We start from the raw sequence: 18,147 nt of genomic DNA on the forward strand, positions 1-18,147 counted from the left end.
TTGTCTGTACAGTATCTTCCAGCATGATCAAAATTTAGTTTTTTTGCACAAAACTCACAGTATAAATGCAAAGTGCAAATAATTTGTAGTTTAATAAACAGCAGTTGAGGTAAATGTACATTATGTTGCACACTTTCTTGAATACGAGTGTTGATGAGATCATTGTTTTGCTACTTTAGCTCATTGAAGGACACAGCAGGAAACCCTTTGGTCACAGCAAAACATATCAACACAGAACAATCAGCCTGCTTTGACTGACAGTATTATATAAGCGCCAGACAATTAATGTCCTTTCTTTGTGCTGATCTACTTTGATCACATGTTCCTCTGCTGTCTTAATTACTTTACAGGGTGTCTCTGCTGAGGTGACGTGATTAGCACGTGAATATGCATGTGCTTGCTGCGTAATTAAAGTGCACAGAAATGCTGGCGTGGGATTGGAGAAGCAGTTGGATCACGAGAAAGGCCTCTCTGTGTGTTGGTCCACCAGGGCACAGAGACCTCACATTGTGTGTCAGGCCAGCGCTGGGTTACTGTATTGTCCGTTGCTTTCCCACCTCCCTTTCGCTCTCCTGCGTAGCCACGCACCAGAGAAGAGGAAGAAAGTGGCTTTTCATTCATGGGTAACTTGGAGCATGCACAGGAACTCAATGAAGAGGGGAGCCAGTCAGCTGGCTACAACTGCCTTTTATGATCTTGAGCCATTTCCCAGCAACAAGCAACTTGCATGAACACTACAGAGTGACTCATTACCTCCAGCACCACCAGGAAGCAGTGACCAGGGTGCAAAACACCAATCAGAGTGCAATTTTTACTAGCAGGCTTTATTGCTATAGTGTAACTTCAGACTTCAAGGTCTACTTTGAGTTCAAACGAGCATTCGCTACTGAGTCTCAGGGCATTCAGTGCAGAACATTTTGAAAAGTTTCCTTACTTATGTAAGAGGCCCAAATGTTTTCTGGAATAAATGAAAAGTCTGCCTTTATAAAAGCTGTATTTTATTTATTAGCACATTTATTAGCATTGGGAGACTTAATTCAACATTCAGATTGATCATTAATAGGCATCAGTGTAATAATGACAGTAGCTGAGGACTCTCCGGGTCCAATTGTAATTTACCTTTTCATAAGCCCTACCCACCTCAACTACTGTTGCTTTTATTAGATATAATTAGACAAGTAAGATAAGCTTGAAGACACTATATCCAGCTCACCTTTGCTATTAAAACCACCTAAAATAGTTCTCACAAGACTGTATGTAGTGCTGTGAAAAATTAAGTGCACCATTTTTTTCCTCGTCAGGATGGCTGAGAGGTCCAAGGCGCTGCGTTTAGCCCGCAGTCTCGCCTAGAGGCGTGGGTTCAAATCCCACTTCTGACAGCACATTTCTTGCAAGCAAATGTTTACATATTTTCCTTAGGGATTAATGAAGTATTCTGATTCTGATTGCTTCCATTAGGAGTTAAGAGGCTAAATAACGGATGATGTTACTAAAATAGACTTTATTAACAAATCGTCAGCAAGTGTGAGCATCTCTGTAAAAGACCAAGTATTGTCAGTTTGCTGGTTTGGAGCATTCAGGTGTGTGTCATCACAATGCCACAGTCTTCCTGACAGTGGTGGTCCCAGCAAATTCACCCCAAGATCAGACTGAGCAATCCTCAGAGAAGCTGTAAAAACCCCGTAAGCTACATCTCAGACTCTACAGACCTCAGTTAGCGTGTTAAAAATTAAAGTTCAAGTACAATTAGAAAAAAATGGAACAAGTGTAGATTATTTGGAAAGACTGCCAGGAGAAAACCTCTTCTTTCTGAAAGAGCACTTAGTATGGTGTAGTTTCGTAACGTTGAATCTTAACAAACGTAACAAACAAAGACTTCTGGGACAATGTCCTATGGACAGACCAAAGTGGGGCTTTTAGGAAATAATACAGAGTGCCATTTTAACACTAAGCACAGCATATCAGCACACAGGATCTGGGCACCTTGCAGTTACCTTGAATTCCTCTGTATACCAAAGACAAACAAGACAATGATCCCGAGCATGTCAATAAATCTACACCAGTATAGCTGAAAATTAAAATAATGAAGGTGTTGCAACGACACAGTCAAGTCCAGACCTCAACCTGATTGAAAAATGCTGTGGCAGGACTAGGGATGGGTATCGTTTAGGTTTTATCCTATACCGGTGCCAAACCGGTACTTTTGAAACGGTGCCGGTGCTTAAACGGTGCTCAAACCGGTGCTTAAAGAATGGAGAACACAAAATTGGTCCAAAAACCTCTCATGTTCAGCTGTTTTTTTGTAAAGAGATAACAATGTTAGCCTTTTCTGCAGCTATGGGGCATATATGGTATCACTCTTGGCTGGAAGCAGTGCTTAATCAATGGAAAAAACACAAACTTTGTCGAAAAACCTCTCATGTTTAACTGTTTTCCACTTTTTCTTTGGTCATTTTAGCCTTTTTGGCCAGGGTGAAGGGAGTATCTGCCATCAAACGAGAAGACAGTCACATGTAACTACCACGGTGTTTGCTAGTTCACCTTACATGCATTAATGTAATAACGTGGTTAGCCTACTCAACGTAAATTACACACGAACAACATTAAGCTACTCACGCAGAGAAGAACGGGTGCTGCTGCCATCATCATCCTACACTGGCAGGGCTAGGGGCCAGGACTCTCCTCTTCGGGTTTTTGGGGGATGTTGCAAACTCCGGGTCCGACAACAGGCACCACACCCGCAGTAGAGGCGCTCGGTGTGAGGTCTCGCAGCAAGCTATCAAATACGGCGCATTTTTCGGCTTTAAAAGAAACGCTATCCGTCGCCAGGTGTTTCATCGGATTTGAGGTGTTGCCTCCTTTGCACAGTATCACCTTAAAGCACTTGTTGCAGGCTGCTGAGTTTGCATATTTCGCTGTGAAGTACAGCCAGACTTTTGACTGCTTTGCCTTGGGCATTTTTAATCTGTAGCTCTGCTCTAAAAGAACGTACGTACCTGGGCCCGCCTACTATCCCCGGAAACGTAAAACGATTGGCTAGAATTCAAAGTGTATCACAGCTCAGGAAAAAATAAGCACCGAAATAAAGCACCGAAATGTGCGCTGCTTTTCGGTCTGGTTACTACCGTTTATGTCAGAACCGGTGCCATCATGGCACCGGATACCGGTACCCATCCCTAGGCAGGACCTTCAAGCTGGCTTTATAGTCCTGAGAATGTCTCTGTCACATACAGGATTATCATGATTGTGATAGGACATTAGCACTAACACAAAGGACAGGCTAGTCATAAGCAGGGCTTTTCACTGAAACTAATGTGGTTACAGTTTCACAGATTACTTGTATTACTGGTTTTACCACTGGTAGCAGTTAGCATACTAACAATTGCAGATCTTTCCTGTGTATATGTACAGACATGTCTCAGGGTTTGTTTATGTTGCATGATATTGTAACGACGGTTAAATGTTATTTTACAGTGACATGTTGGTTATCTCTGCACACTGTTGTTATTTCTTTAAGATACATGTTTGGTTGTGCTGCAGGAAAAAGGGAGTTAATGTGTGCAGGAAGGGGAGGGGGGTCCTTGTTGTTGCGTGACTGTGCGGGGCTGAAGTGAGGTGCAGTACGTGGGCACTCTCCCCGGAGTTAACGGCCCGTTTGCCTGTGTTACCGAATAAACGGACAAACTGAGATCCAAACGTCTGGTTCTTGTGAACGTTACAATATATAACAATATGAATATCACAGAACATTAGGGTGTAATTTAATGTGATCCACTCAATAAAGTGCCTTTTTTGGTAAATGTGAGTATTTCCAAATTACTAATTAATTTATATTTCATTTGTGTTATTGTGTCAGATCATATCAGCATTCAAGATCGGCCTGCATCCGAGCCAAGAATGGCAGAAAAAATCAGTTGAAATGACGTCTGCAGAGGTGTGACCTGACTCCAAGTAGAAATATGGTGTCTAACCAGATTCTTACTCTGGATGGCATTACCTTCGCCTCCAGTAACACTGCGAGGAATCTTGGAGTCATTTTTGACCAGGACATGTCCTTCAACGCACATATTAAACAAATATGTAAGACTGCGTTCTTCCATTTGCGCAACATCTCGAAAGTTAGAAATATCCTGTCTCAGAGTGACACTGAAAAACTAGTTCATGCATTTATTACTTCCAGGCTGGACTTCTGTAATTCATTATTATCAGGATGTCCAAAAAACTCGCTGAAAAGCCTTCAGCTAATCCAAAATGCTGCAGCAAGAGTCCTGACAGGGACTAGAAAGAGGGAGCATATTTCTCCTGTTTTGGCTTCCTGTTAAATCCAGAATTGAATTCAAAATCCTGCTCCTCACATACAAGGTCTTAAATAATCAGGCCCCATCTTATCTTAATGACCTTGTAGTACCATATCACCCTATTAGAGCATTTGCTACTGAGTCTCAGGGCATTCAGTGCAGAACATTTTGAAAAGTTTCCTTACTTATGTAAGAGGCCCAAATGTTTTCTGGAATAAATGAAAAGTCTGCCTTTATAAAAGCTGTATTTTATTTATTAGCACATTTATTAGCATTGGGAGACTTAATTCAACATTCAGATTGATCATTAATAGGCATCAGTGTAATAATGACAGTAGCTGAGGACTCTCCGGGTCCAATTGTAATTTACCTTTTCACAAGCCCTACCCACCTCAACTACTGTTGCTTTTATTAGATATAATTAGACAAGTAAGATAAGCTTGAAGACACTATATCCAGCTCACCTTTGCTATTAAAACCACCTAAAATAGTTCTCACAAGACTGTATGTAGTGCTGTGAAAAATTAAGTGCACCATTCTTTTCCTTGTCAGGATGGCCGAGAGGTCCAAGGCGCTGCGTTTAGCCCGCAGTCTCGCCTAGAGGCGTGGGTTCAAATCCCACTTCTGACAACACATTTCTTGCAAGCAAATGTTTACATATTTTCCTTAGGGATTAATGAAGTATTCTGATTCTGATTGCTTCCATTAGGAGTTAAGAGGCTAAATAACGGCTGATGTTACTAAAATAGACTTTATTAACAAATCGTCAGCAAGTGTGAGCATCTCTGTAAAAGACCAAGTATTGTCAGTTTGCTGGTCTGGAGCATTCAGGTGTGTGTCATCACAATGCCACAGTCTTCCTGACAGTGGTGGTCCCAGCAAATTCACCCCAAGATCAGACTGAGCAATCCTCAGAGAAGCTGTAAAAACCCCGTAAGCTACATCTCAGACTCTACAGACCTCAGTTAGCGTGTTAAAAATTAAAGTTCAAGTACAATTAGAAAAAAATGGAACAAGTGTAGATTATTTGGAAAGACTGCCAGGAGAAAACCTCTTCTTTCTGAAAGAGCACTTAGCATGGTGTAGTTTTGTAACGTTGAATCTTAACAAACGTAACAAACAAAGACTTCTGGGACAATGTCCTATGGACAGACCAAAGTGGGGCTTTTAGGAAATAATACAGAGTGCCATTTTAACACTAAGCACAGCATATCAGCACACAGGATCTGGGCACCTTGCAGTTACCTTGAATTGACCATGAATTCCTCTGTATACCAAAGACAAACAAGACAATGATCCCGAGCATGTCAATAAATCTACACCAGTATAGCTGAAAATTAAAATAATGAAGGTGTTGCAACGACACAGTCAAGTCCAGACCTCAACCTGATTGAAAAATGCTGTGGCAGGACCTTCAAGCTGGCTTTATAGTCCTGAGAATGTCTCTGTCACATACAGGATTATCATGATTGTGATAGGACATTAGCACTAACACAAAGGACAGGCTAGTCATAAGCAGGGCTTTTCACTGAAACTAATGTGGTTACAGTTTCACAGATTACTTGTATTACTGGTTTTACCACTGGCAGCAGTTAGCATACTAACAATTGCAGATCTTTCCTGTGTATATATACAGACATGTCTCAGGGTTTGTTGAAATCAGTTGAAATGACGTCTGCAGAGGTGTGACCTGACTCCAAGTAGCCCCATCTGTTTGGAAGCATTCAGCAACATTTCCCACCTGGACCGCTGCCTGCACAGATTATGCTTCCGCTGCATTTACCAGTGGTCCAAGAACAAAGCAGAGCATCCGCTGTGTCTCACCACAGTATAAAATTAGACACGTTCACACCATGAATGACCCTCTTTGCATACATTTACACAACTTAAAGTGACATCTGAAGATTTTAGATAGATATTTTTCATGTCATGACTAGGCTGAGTTAAGTAATAGCGTATAATCACACCACAGCATGTTAAAGCATCTATGGGAATGTATAAGTTTTAAGTGCTAATCACGGCAGGCGTTAATTCTCCAGAGACTTCACTGTCAGCTCCATTTTCCTTTGTATCCTTTCATCCCTGCTGCCCCTTACTCTCCCTTTTGTGTATACTATCACACCACCGGTTATGCAACAGGTCTTGGCCAGAGGTCTGAGTTTTCTGTTGTTGTAGTGTAACAAGGAGCCCTGTGACGAAGTGTTTCGGCCAAATCTTTCCCTGCTCGCTGAAACTGATGCTTCCCTCCTCCTCAGCTCTCTCTAGTCTCAAGTTGCCTTATATCAAACATGTTAACTATTAAACTGCCTGTTGAGAATGTCCAAAAGAATAACACAGCTCAGTTTAGACTATTATACCAGAGCTGTAAAAATCTATCCTGGCCTCCCTCCCTCTTACTTTTTATTTCATAAGAAAAACATAAAGCAAGGACATGTGCTTAGTAGGATATAGGAAGTGAAAGATGTGTTACTAAAAGAAGTCTTTATAGTGAACATGAATCTGAAAGGGGTGATTAAATTACCCAATTTAGAACTGTGTTTTCAATAAATGCACATCTGGGCTTCTAAACATCAGCTAAACTAAGAGTGAAAGGGTGGGAGATTCTTATTTTTTATTTCTCAGTTTCTTTTATTTCTTTTTATTTCTTCTACAGTTAACCTGTTTTCATCAGGTTTGTGGCTGTCTCCCGATCCATGCTTTTGGAAATAAAGACTTCCCATTAGATGTACCGCTTTTCTGAACTACGTCTGTGCTAAGATTATTTTCTCCGCATGATCTCGATGTGCTAATTTAATTTAGCTTTGAAGGCCACTGTGTTCCCATTTGAAGTCACTGTCAAGCAAAGAAAACCATGGCCAAAAACAAACAAAGGCATGGTAACCATGAACATCTCTGAATCACAGCTTCAGGTTATTGCAGGTTTGATTATAGAATAAAGACGGTATATGCGACCATACTAAAAACTGTACATTTACAAAGAGCCTATGAATCTACGAAGCTGCAGGATTGAAGGAGTCTACACTGAACCAGTAATGATCTCCCCTGCGATTAAAACAAAAGGAGTTTTGGAGGAAAGCATTGTTAAAAAGTGACAATGTCATATTACATGTGAGGGAACACACATGTAACATGTAAAAATATAAGAAACAAAACTAAATGGCTCTTATGAGGGGAAATTTCAAACTTCATCCTACATGATCAGGAGTTTAGCAAACAAAATCAGCACATGCGTGCATGTTATATCCCTGAAGGTTTTTATCTATATCAGATATTATGGCTGCTTTGTGTTTCAATACTTTAGTATTTATATGTACCCCTACAATAAAATAATAACAATACCACTCATTTTTTAAAAATTGCACAGTGAAAAAAATCTACATACATTTTTGACATTTTTGATATAATGCCAGTAGAGATTTGCACCAAATGAACAGCTGCAATCTCTTATACAGTGTTGTATGTGGTTTGTCTCACTCTATTTTTTCTTTGTTTGTTTCTCTTTAGTCTAATCTGGTAGTTCCAGTCTAACAGCTGGTGGCTTTTTAAAAGGATTCTGTTTTTGCGCTCCAGAAAATCAAGCATAGAAGCATGGATGGATTTCTGTAAATACATCAGATCAGTAGTAAGTACACTGTGGTAACACTGAGCTGCTCACTTTGTCAGTGTCTGTTCACTTGGATGTTTGTTTCTACTCAGCATATTCAATTCCTTGGCCCATTTTTACTTCTCCATCTGAATCAGCAGAACATGCTGCAATGATGCATTTTTTTAAGCTAAAGATGTCTGTTGACCCAAACTAAAAAGCAAACAGGATAAAGGAAAATGCTGAGGGAAGAGGAACACGTCCAGCCTAGCTTTTTGTTTTTTATTCATCTGAAACAACTGAATGGTTCATTCGGTTTGTGCCTATAATGGATTGTTTGTGAGTGGAAATCTTTTCTCTTTACATTCCCATTATTCCAACTGCTGTCATGTAATTAATTTCTTTCTTTGTGTCTTCCTTTTAGCTTTAGAAATGAAAAAAAAAAAAACCCAAAACCAAAACAGAACATTTATCATAAATTCCTAATTATTTAAATTATTGAATGGGACCATTTTCAGCATCACTCCTGTATTCTGGAGAATGATTTTGTCACATTTTTACTCCAACTAAGCAATCAAAAGGCACTTTTCCATTTATGTTAACCCAGCTAAAAGCTGCTGTACTGATTAAGCAAGATATAGCTTTCAGAGACGGTGTGTGCTTGAATGTGATCACGAAATGGAAAAAAAAAAAAAAAGATAAAACTTTCCAGGAATTTCCACTTCATTGAACAGTTTGTACTACTCTCACAGCACAAACTGGCTCGAACCAGAATAGAAAGTAAAGTGGGAGGTGCTGCACAGATCTGAGAACAGAGACAATATGTCAGAGTCTATAGAGAAACAAATACTCTGGAGCTCCTCAAATATTAGCCTAATAACAGCCATAGCAGCACACCGGTGACAATGTCAATAAAGATGATGCTGTTTCTTTGCAGAGCTTTAAAAGTCTTGTTTACAAGAAGGGTAAAACAGGGTTGCTTTCACAACAGTCACAGTTTGGTGCATTTGTCCCAGTCCCTCCTTTAGGCAGCAAGGACTCAAATGTCTGCAGCTTACTCAACGTATTGGCAGGTAAAAACCCTTAAGAGTTCCGGTGGTGCAATTGCTGAAGTCTGAAGAACAAAATTATTATTTTGTGCTTCTTAACCTTATAACAACAATTTTTTGTAACTCTTTATCTCTTTGAATCTCTGAAAAATAAATTCTAGAGCAGAGATGTCAAACTCATTTTACATCGAGGGCCATATTAAACCCCGTCTAAACGTAAGTGGGCCCAACCAGCGAAACTCCATTCCTGTGGTGTAAAGATGTTTAATTACACATTCAATTGCACTTAGTAAAAGAAAAGCAGGTGCTGTATCTACGAATAAACACATGTAAAGTTACAGAAAATGTTCCACAACATTTTTTATTGTAAATTACCCTGACAGTCTACATAAATTCACAGACAATTTCATTGTTAGGAGCAGAAATTTCCATAGACAATATAGTTAAAAGAAAAAAACATGGCAATTTTTCTGTGTTGTAGGTGTTTATCTGTTACTTAAATCAACGACATTTTATTTATGCCAAATAGGTGCTTTATATTGTCGGGTAATGAACCTACAATAATGCAAAGATACCTCAACAATGAAATTACCCCCTTTGAGAAAGAGCTTTGGCGGCCGTGGAAAGGAAAAACTCCCTCTTAACAGGAAGAAACCTCCATCGGAACCAGGCTCGAGGCAGGGCAGCCACCTGCAACCAGATGGGGATGATGGGAGCAAAGACAGGGCAAAAAACATGTTGTGGAAGAGAGCCAGATAGAAATAAAAACTACTGATTAAATGAAGAGGTTTGTAAGCGCATAGTGAATGAAAAAAGGTGAGTGAACAGGAAACACTCCGTGCATCATGGGAAGCCCCAACAGTACTTTATTGGAGTGATATGGCACTATGAGCTCTTCAAGACAAGATTTGGCCTTATTATTTAAAAGCTCATTATTTAAGACCTTGTATTTGAGGGGAAGCGTGCTAACTTGCAGCTGTGATGGCCGAGTGGTTAAGGTGTTGGACTCGAAATCCAATGGGGTTTCCCTGCGCAGGTTCAAATCCTGCTCACAGCGTAGTTCTCAACTTCTGCCATGTTGCTCTCACAAACCAGTCAGCCTAACCTGGAGGTAAAGCATCTACTAATCAGTTAGTGGATTGATTGGCTCCAGTATGGATGCCTTGGGCAAGATACTGATGCCCATTGGAATATAAACAGGTGTGACTGTTAGATAAAAGCACTTAAGCATAGAAAAAATGTTAATATACGCAAGATGTTTTGAATCCTCTGGGAGAGTAGAAAAACGCTATATAATAATTACTCCCAACATTTAAATTAAACTTGGTGCCAATGAAGAGATGCCAAAATGACCTCTAATTTCTTTGGTGTAGTATGAATAACAGGAGAGGTCTTTAATAGTTGGAAAAGCTGTAAAAAATTTATGAAAATACAGTTAAAAGTAAAAAAATCTGTGCCTTCACAATTTCCAAAGACACCCAGCGGGGCAGATTGGACTTTTTGCTGGGCCGATTCTAGCCCCTGGGCTTTATGTTTGACACCCCTGTTGTCAAACAACAGGGCTTGCAGCCTATGAAGTTGGCATGGCTTATAAAATCAAAACATCTACATTATAGCAAATACAGCAAACTGAAGAAACTAAGATCATGCTATAAGGCTTGCTTTTTGAGTAACGTTGTAGAAATTTATTTGTACTCTAAATATAAAGCAACTGGCACTAGGTAGTCCAAAGATTGTTGCTGCATCATTCTGCTAACACCTCTATAAATTAATTTATTAAAACAATAGCTCTTGTTTACTCAATCAGTAGAAAAAAAACAGCATAAGTCAAGGTGAAAAAAGCGGTTCCTGATACAATCACTTCAATGGGTCGCTACATGAAGATAAAATAAGCACTAAGATGGATGTTGAGTTTCAGGAGGTAGGAAGTAGACAAAGATAGACATGTAGAGTGACGGGAATGATAGTGAATACAATTTCCTGCTTTATCTTTAGCCTGAAGAACAAAAAAATGACGCATGATAATCACATTAGCATCCAGGCTCTTTGCAGTGAATCATCCGGTGCTCCTACAGGGCAGGGGGAAGCTAGTGGTAACCTGCTGACCTGGCCTGTACACATGTTGAGGTTATTTTAGAAGTCCAGGAAAAGGATGAAAGACCAACACCCAGATGCAGTGTTTCACTGAAGTGCAGCTGTGAACCCATTTCCAATCATCAGCTAAGAACAGAAGCAACACCTCAGACAAAAAGTTTGGGAGGGCAGTATATTACAAATAAGAAGGATTTCAAATATAATTACTGTATTTTTCCCCTTAAAGCAGTTATTTTTGGTGCTCTGTCATGGAAAAATACCGTGGTAATAAACTATATGTGAACCTACAATGCTCAGTAGTGGGGAAAACTTCCATGTTTAACCTTTTGAATATATCTATATCTCTACCCATGTAAAAGACAAGAGTGTATAGAGCTAATTAACTAACTCATTTTTTTCTTTTTCTTTTTGCAGCTCAACTTACGACAATGTCTAGAAGAATAATGACTTCATTTTCCATCCTGCCAGCATGTCTCTGATTGGAAGTGATTAAATGTAGAGTTTATCAGAAGAAGCAGTGACCTGCTGAATTTGGAATCCAGTGAAACAGAACAATTGTTATAAAGCCTTAAAAAAGTGGTATGATGTGCTGCATCTAAAATTATGACACAAATTATGTATGGAACAGTAAACAAGCTACTTCCTCATAATGTCATCCTTTTGTTGTCCAAAAGAGATGGTACATACAATTTAAGGGGGGAATTAAATTTACCACACTCAAAAGTTAAATATAGCTGAGGAACAGGCTCAGTGAGGAAAAACCGATACAGAAATATAGTTCAAGGAGGAGGTAGGGCTTTGACTGGGTGTTCTGACATATAGTGGGGCAAAAAAGTATTTAGTCAGCCACCGATTGTGCAAGTTCCCCCACTTAAAATGATGACAGAGGTCAGTAATTTGCACCAGAGGTACACTTCAACTGTGAGAGACAGAATGTGAAAAAAAAATCCATGAATTCACATGGTAGGATTTGTAAAGAATTTATTCGTAAATCAGGGTGGAAAATAAGTATTTGGTCACCTCAAACAAGGAAAATCCCTGGCTCTCACAGACCTGTAACGTCTTCTGTAAGAAGCTTTTCTGTCCCCCACTCGTTACCTGTATGAATGGCACCTGTTTGACCTCATCATCTGTATAAAAGACACCTGTCCACAGCCTCAACCAGTCAGACTCCAAACTCCGCCATGGCCAAGACCAAAGAGCTTTCGAAGGACACCAGGAAAAGAATTGTAGACCTGCACCAGACTGGGAAGAGTGAATCTACAATAGGCAAGCAGCTTGGTGTGGAAAAATCAACTGTGGGAGCAATCATCAGAAAATGGAAGACATACAAGACCACTGATAATCTCCCTCGATCTGGGGCTCCACGCAAGATCTCATCCCGTGGGGTCAAAATGATCATGAGAACGGTGAGCAAAGATCCCAGAACCACACGGGGGGACCTGGTGAATGACCTGCAGAGAGCTGGGACCAAAGTAACAAAGGTCACCATCAGTAACACACTACAACGGCAGGGAATCAAATCCCGCAGTGCCAGACGTGTTCCGCTGCTGAAGCCAGTGCATGTCCAGGCCCGTCTGAAGTTTGCCAGAGAGCACATGGATGATACAGCAGAGGATTGGGAGAATGTCATGTGGTCAGATGAAACCAAAGTAGAACTTTTTGGTATAAACTCAACTCGTCGTGTTTGGAGGAAGAAGAATACTGAGTTGCATCCCAAGAACACCATACCTACTGTGAAGCATGGGGGTGGAAACATCATGCTATGGGGCTGTTTTTCTGCCAAGGGGACAGGACGACTGATCCGTGTTAAGGACAGAATGAATGGGGCCAAGTATCGTGAGATTTTGAGCCAAAACCTCCTTCCATCAGTGAGAACTTTGAAGATGAAACGAGGCTGGGTCTTCCAACATGACAATGATCCAAAACACACCGCCCGGGCAACAAAGGAGTGGCTCCGTAAGAAGCATTTGAAAGTCCTGGAGTGGCCTAGCCAGTCTCCAGACCTCAACCCCATAGAAAATCTGTGGCGGGAGTTGAAAGTCCGTGTTGCTCGGCGACAGCCCCAAAACATCACTGCTCTTGAGAAGATCTGCATGGAGGAATGGGCCAAAATACCAGCTACTGTGTGTGCAAACCTGGTAAAGACCTATAGTAAACGTTTGACCTCTGTTATTGCCAACAAAGGTTATGTTACAAAGTATTGAGTTGTATTTTTGTTATTGACCAAATACTTATTTTCCACCCTGATTTACGAATAAATTCTTTACAAATCCTACCATGTGAATTCATGGATTTTTTTTTCACATTCTGTCTCTCACAGTTGAAGTGTACCTCTGGTGCAAATTACTGACCTCTGTCATCATTTTAAGTGGGGGAACTTGCACAATCGGTGGCTGACTAAATACTTTTTTGCCCCACTGTATGTGTGTATGGACATGTATGTGTATGTATATGTGTGTGTATACTTTTGTATGTGATTATGTATTTGTATATTTGTTTATCTCTTGGCATGTTACTTTCAATTAAAGCCAAATAAATGTAACAAATTGAAAAGAAGGATTTGTGATAGGATAGGGCATAAACAAGGAAACAAATGTAATGATTAGTAGTTACTGAATTGTAGAAAGTTGGTGGGATTAAATAAGCATATGTTTCTTCCTACTCCTTTTTGAATTTATTATTATAATTATTGTTGTTGTTATTGTATTTTAACATGTTTAAAATGAAGCCACGATGCAAAAAATAGATTGCAAACTCTGAATTAGATTTAACTCATAGCTACAGATGATTGTGTGCCGGTTAGCATTGTCGCCTCACAGCAAGAAGGTGCTGTATTTGAATCCATGGCCAGCTGGGGCTTTTCTGTGTGGAGGCTGCATGTTCTCTCCATGCCTGTGTGGGCTCTCTCTGGGCTCTCTGGCTCCCTCCCACAATCCATGCATGAGTTAACTGGCAATTCTAAATTGGCCGTAGGTGTGAATGATTGCCTGTCTCTGTCTGTTAGCCCTGCTACAGGCTGTTCTGTACCCTGTCTTTCGTCCTATGACAGCTGGGATAGTCTTCAGCCCCCCTCCCGAGCCTGAATTGGTTAAGCAAGAGAAAATGGACAGAAGGATTACAGCTACAGTTGTGCATCGCTAGTACTCGCCCTCCTTCATTCTTTGATCCACGTGAGGTCAACAAACACACTGTTGTTTCCATCTGGGCTGTGTTTGCTGTGTTTGTCACTGGATATGCCGCCTCGTTACAAGCCACTCTGCTATGTGTATCCCACTGGGAGAACTGGGGGAGTTATTTGACTGTAGGCCTCTCTTGTTACAAAACATGCACTGCAGCTGAACAACCTTGCTGATTCTAAATGTCACAGAAACTGCAGGAGATGCTGACTCTCTCACATGCTGCATGTTCTTCAAGTTTTTAATCACAACTCGTCAGCTTTGTAAACAAAGTCTTGAACATGGGTGATCTGCACAGCAGCACAAACTTTAAATGAAAAGAAGGTGGACTCCTAAGAGGTTAAAGTTGGACAATAACGTTATTAAAGAGTCAACACAATGACGCATTTTAAAACCTCATATAAAATAGGATTATGTAGCAGTATCTCAATACATTTGACCATGTAGACATAGTGAAGGCAACCTGCTGATGTTCAAACTGAGCATGAGAATAAGGAACAAAGATGATTTAAGTGACTTTGAATGTGGCATGGTGTATGGTGTAAACACACCATTTCAGAAACTGATGGTCTACTAGCATTTTCCCACACAACCATCTCTATGGTTTACACGGAATAGCCTGGAAAAAAATAGAAATTATCCAGTGAGCCGCAGTTCTAATGGGTGAAAATGCCTCATCGATGCCAGAGGTCAAATGTGAATGGTCAACTGCTTGGAGCTGATCACGTCCATCCCTTCAGGACCACAGTTTACCCATCTTCTGCTGGCTGCTTCCAGTATGATAAGTGCTCAGATGTCCTCCACTGTCACCAAATCACAGTCCAATAGGGCAAGTTTGGGATGCTGAAAAAGAAGGCGCAGTTTTCATCCTATCATAGTTTAAGTTCAGTTGCTCCCCAGGCATCCTTTATTTTATTTCATTTTTTAAACACCCGTCCTGCTTGCTGTGCCAAACACATTGGTTTTCCCAATAGGAGCACTATACACTCTCTGTGGGCTCCTCTTGTTAATCTTTTCTATTTTATTTATTTACGGCCAGTGGGGAGTGGCAGGAATGGGAATCCCCCCACCCTAGCCTCAGGCATCCTTAATGACAGCTGGTGAGACTCAATTCATTTGTTTTGTGAGGTAGCTGACAGTCCACCAGCTAACATACAGTATACTATCAATGATGCCAGTGATGGTAAAGCACAACTGACACTGCTGAAAATACAATTAATACAACTACAAACCATCTATTTTCACTAGACAAATCATTTTTGGAAAGCAGATATCAAATTTTTACCATATTTATTTACATCAAAGTAGCAGGAATGCAATTCAAGTTCAAATTATTTATGTTTGTTATGCTTAAGAAATACCAAAGTATTATTATTAACGTCTTGAGACTATATCCCATTAAAATACAGCAACATTTATTTTCCTGTTGCTACCATAGACAATATGCTACATAAATACAGTCATCTGTTTATATTCTGCACATCTTTTAAACTGCATGTATATATTAACTATTTTATTGCTGCTCTAAGTTTTGCATTTTAATATCTACGCATGTAAACGACAGGACTGTATAGTGCTAAAACACCCAAGCGGGCAGGGCAACTGTACTTGCACAAGTACAAGAACAACTTGTCTCTGAAATGTAAACACGGAGTGACAGCAGCACCTTTGAATGAATACATCACACCCACTTTCAAAACACAAAAATTATATATTTTTTATTAGTATTTCAGTTTGAGGACAGAAACTATGGTCTGTGCTCAAACACAGAAATATAGAAATACTGCATTAATGTTCTCAAAAATATTTTAGATCCAACATAAACGAAATCCTTCAGGTTTCCCATTTTTTGAGTGCAGCACAGCCTAAAAATCACAACTCTGCCCTCTACAGGCAAAGTTCAGCATTGCTGTGGATAAATCCGTCCAATAACTTTAACATTCCTTTCATGTTTCCTACTGATGTTTTCTAACCTTCCTTCTGGTATGTTTAAGATGACTTTCTCTGTGTAAAAGTCCCAGCTTCCCTTGTGTTAAAGTGTCACTGGCACTGTAATTGCTGGTAAGAATAAAAGCACAATGAAGTGACATCATACTGAACTTTGGCTTTTTATTAATTTAACACTGTTAGTTTGCCCCATTCTTTTCTCACATTGACTTTAAATGTCTGTTTTTGGTTTATACAGTAAAGCACTGAAAATCACCATTCGTGCTGATCTGTTATGAAGCATAACATGTGGACGGGTCTGCTTACTTTCTCTAAGAGTCAAAACTACACATTAAGTTTTTAATGCACTGTATCTGGGATACAACTGGGCCTTACAGCTTATCTGTTTACTGTTGCTTTTAATCCACTATCAACCAGTGCTGCCTTACTTTAAACAGTCATTTTATCATATATCATATATGCTATTTAACCCTTGAAATTTAATTCGCCTGTGTTTTTACATTTTGTCTTGATCCCTTTCTGATACAACTAATAAAAAAAGCATTTTTAAAAATATCTTCTCATTTTTGAAAGGTGGTATTATGTCAAATAATAATTGGTGTTTTCCTGTTTGTATTTTTCTCACGTACAGTGAGTGTAACAGTCTTTCTGTGAAGTGGATGTACAGCGTCTTCACATGTGAAATATTTTGGGTCCTGTGTAATTCACCATCATCACCACTGGAGGGAAGCAAATATGCATTAATACGACTCTGCCATGAAGGCCAGTCACAAGTTACACCAAGCAAAGGTATGTTTATCTGCCCTGGACTGGACTTGTGGATTGTGATACATTCCTGTAACCTCAAGAAATAAAACAGGGTGAAAATCTTTGAAAAATATTGCCCCAATTGACAATTATGTCGTGTACTATAAAGGCTTCACGTATTGTAATAAATCTGTTTTGTTTTTTGTTGATACTTAACTCTGGTTTTCTTTCTTAATTATCCAAAAAGCTGTGGCAATCTGCAAATTCCATAATATGTCATAGTTCACGCTGCTACAGTAGATTTTCTACACACCAAGTAGACCTGAAGATACTGAATCCATTGGAGTGTGAGTGAGAGTGTGAATGTTAGACAAAGTGCTTAGGCACATATAAAAGTGCTGCATGAAACATGCGTGTGGCTGGGTGAATGACACTTGTAGTGAAAAGTACTTTGAGTGCTCAGTTTGACTAGAAAGGCACTATATAAATGGCAGACCATTAACCATGAGTTACTACTGGTTATTTCCTCTATGCAAGCTTGCGTTTTACAAACACTACCAGGATCATTAGACATAGTGAACCATGGTAAATGTACTTTTTCACAAAAAATATATCAAACTTCAAGCATGTTTTACAAGTCATTAAACATACGTATCAGTTTATGGTGATTGAACAAAGTGATTTTATGGCTAAAAGTAGACTTACAGGAGTGTCACAGTTACTTAAGCCCTTGGTACAGGGTGGATGTATGCAAGCGTGTGTGCATGGCTCACATTATGGGCCATTTACCACAATGCTCATCTGTGCTGCTGAAAATACGTTAACACAACAGTCTTTTCTATGCTGGTGAAGCACACAAGACAGTAGTGTATATGCAGATCTGGGCATAATAGCCATCGACATACTGGAGGAAGTGTAATACGGTGATAATAAACCTCCTCTCTCCAATTCTTCCGAAATAATCCCACCATTCAGGCAGTACCAAGCAGCAGCCTCCTCCTGCTGTCCCATGGAAGGGAAGGAGGACCAGTGCCAGACTTGTACCTAGTCTGCAATCCTTCAATGGGCTTTTGTGGATGCTGCCATCCTCCTCCCCCAGCCAACCCCCGGCAGCCCATTCAGGAGTGTCACATGGCACTCCCACTCTGCTTCCATCTCACAATGCGGCCCTGTCATTGGCACCTCATTGACATGCGCTCATGGTGATGTGCATCGGGGAATGGTCGTGCTCTTCCACTAGTTTCAAAGGA

General features: G+C 40.1%; 3 non-coding genes across 3 annotated transcripts; all 3 read left to right on the forward strand.

Moving 5' to 3' along the window:
- The first annotated feature begins 1,296 nt into the window (after positions 1-1,296).
- On the forward strand, positions 1,297-1,379 carry trnal-uag (transfer RNA leucine (anticodon UAG)). The gene has a single exon. It is a non-coding gene; the product is annotated as a tRNA-Leu (tRNA).
- Positions 1,380-4,845: 3,466 nt separating this feature from the next.
- Positions 4,846-4,928, forward strand: trnal-uag (transfer RNA leucine (anticodon UAG)). Its single transcript has one exon. It is a non-coding gene; the product is annotated as a tRNA-Leu (tRNA).
- Positions 4,929-9,905: 4,977 nt separating this feature from the next.
- trnas-cga (transfer RNA serine (anticodon CGA)) lies at positions 9,906-9,987 on the forward strand. The gene has a single exon. It is a non-coding gene; the product is annotated as a tRNA-Ser (tRNA).
- Positions 9,988-18,147: the final 8,160 nt, after the last annotated feature.

Source organism: Neolamprologus brichardi, chromosome 6, assembly GCF_056152115.1.
Source record: "Neolamprologus brichardi isolate AB-2024 chromosome 6, ASM5615211v1, whole genome shotgun sequence".
NCBI lineage: Eukaryota > Metazoa > Chordata > Actinopteri > Cichliformes > Cichlidae > Neolamprologus > Neolamprologus brichardi.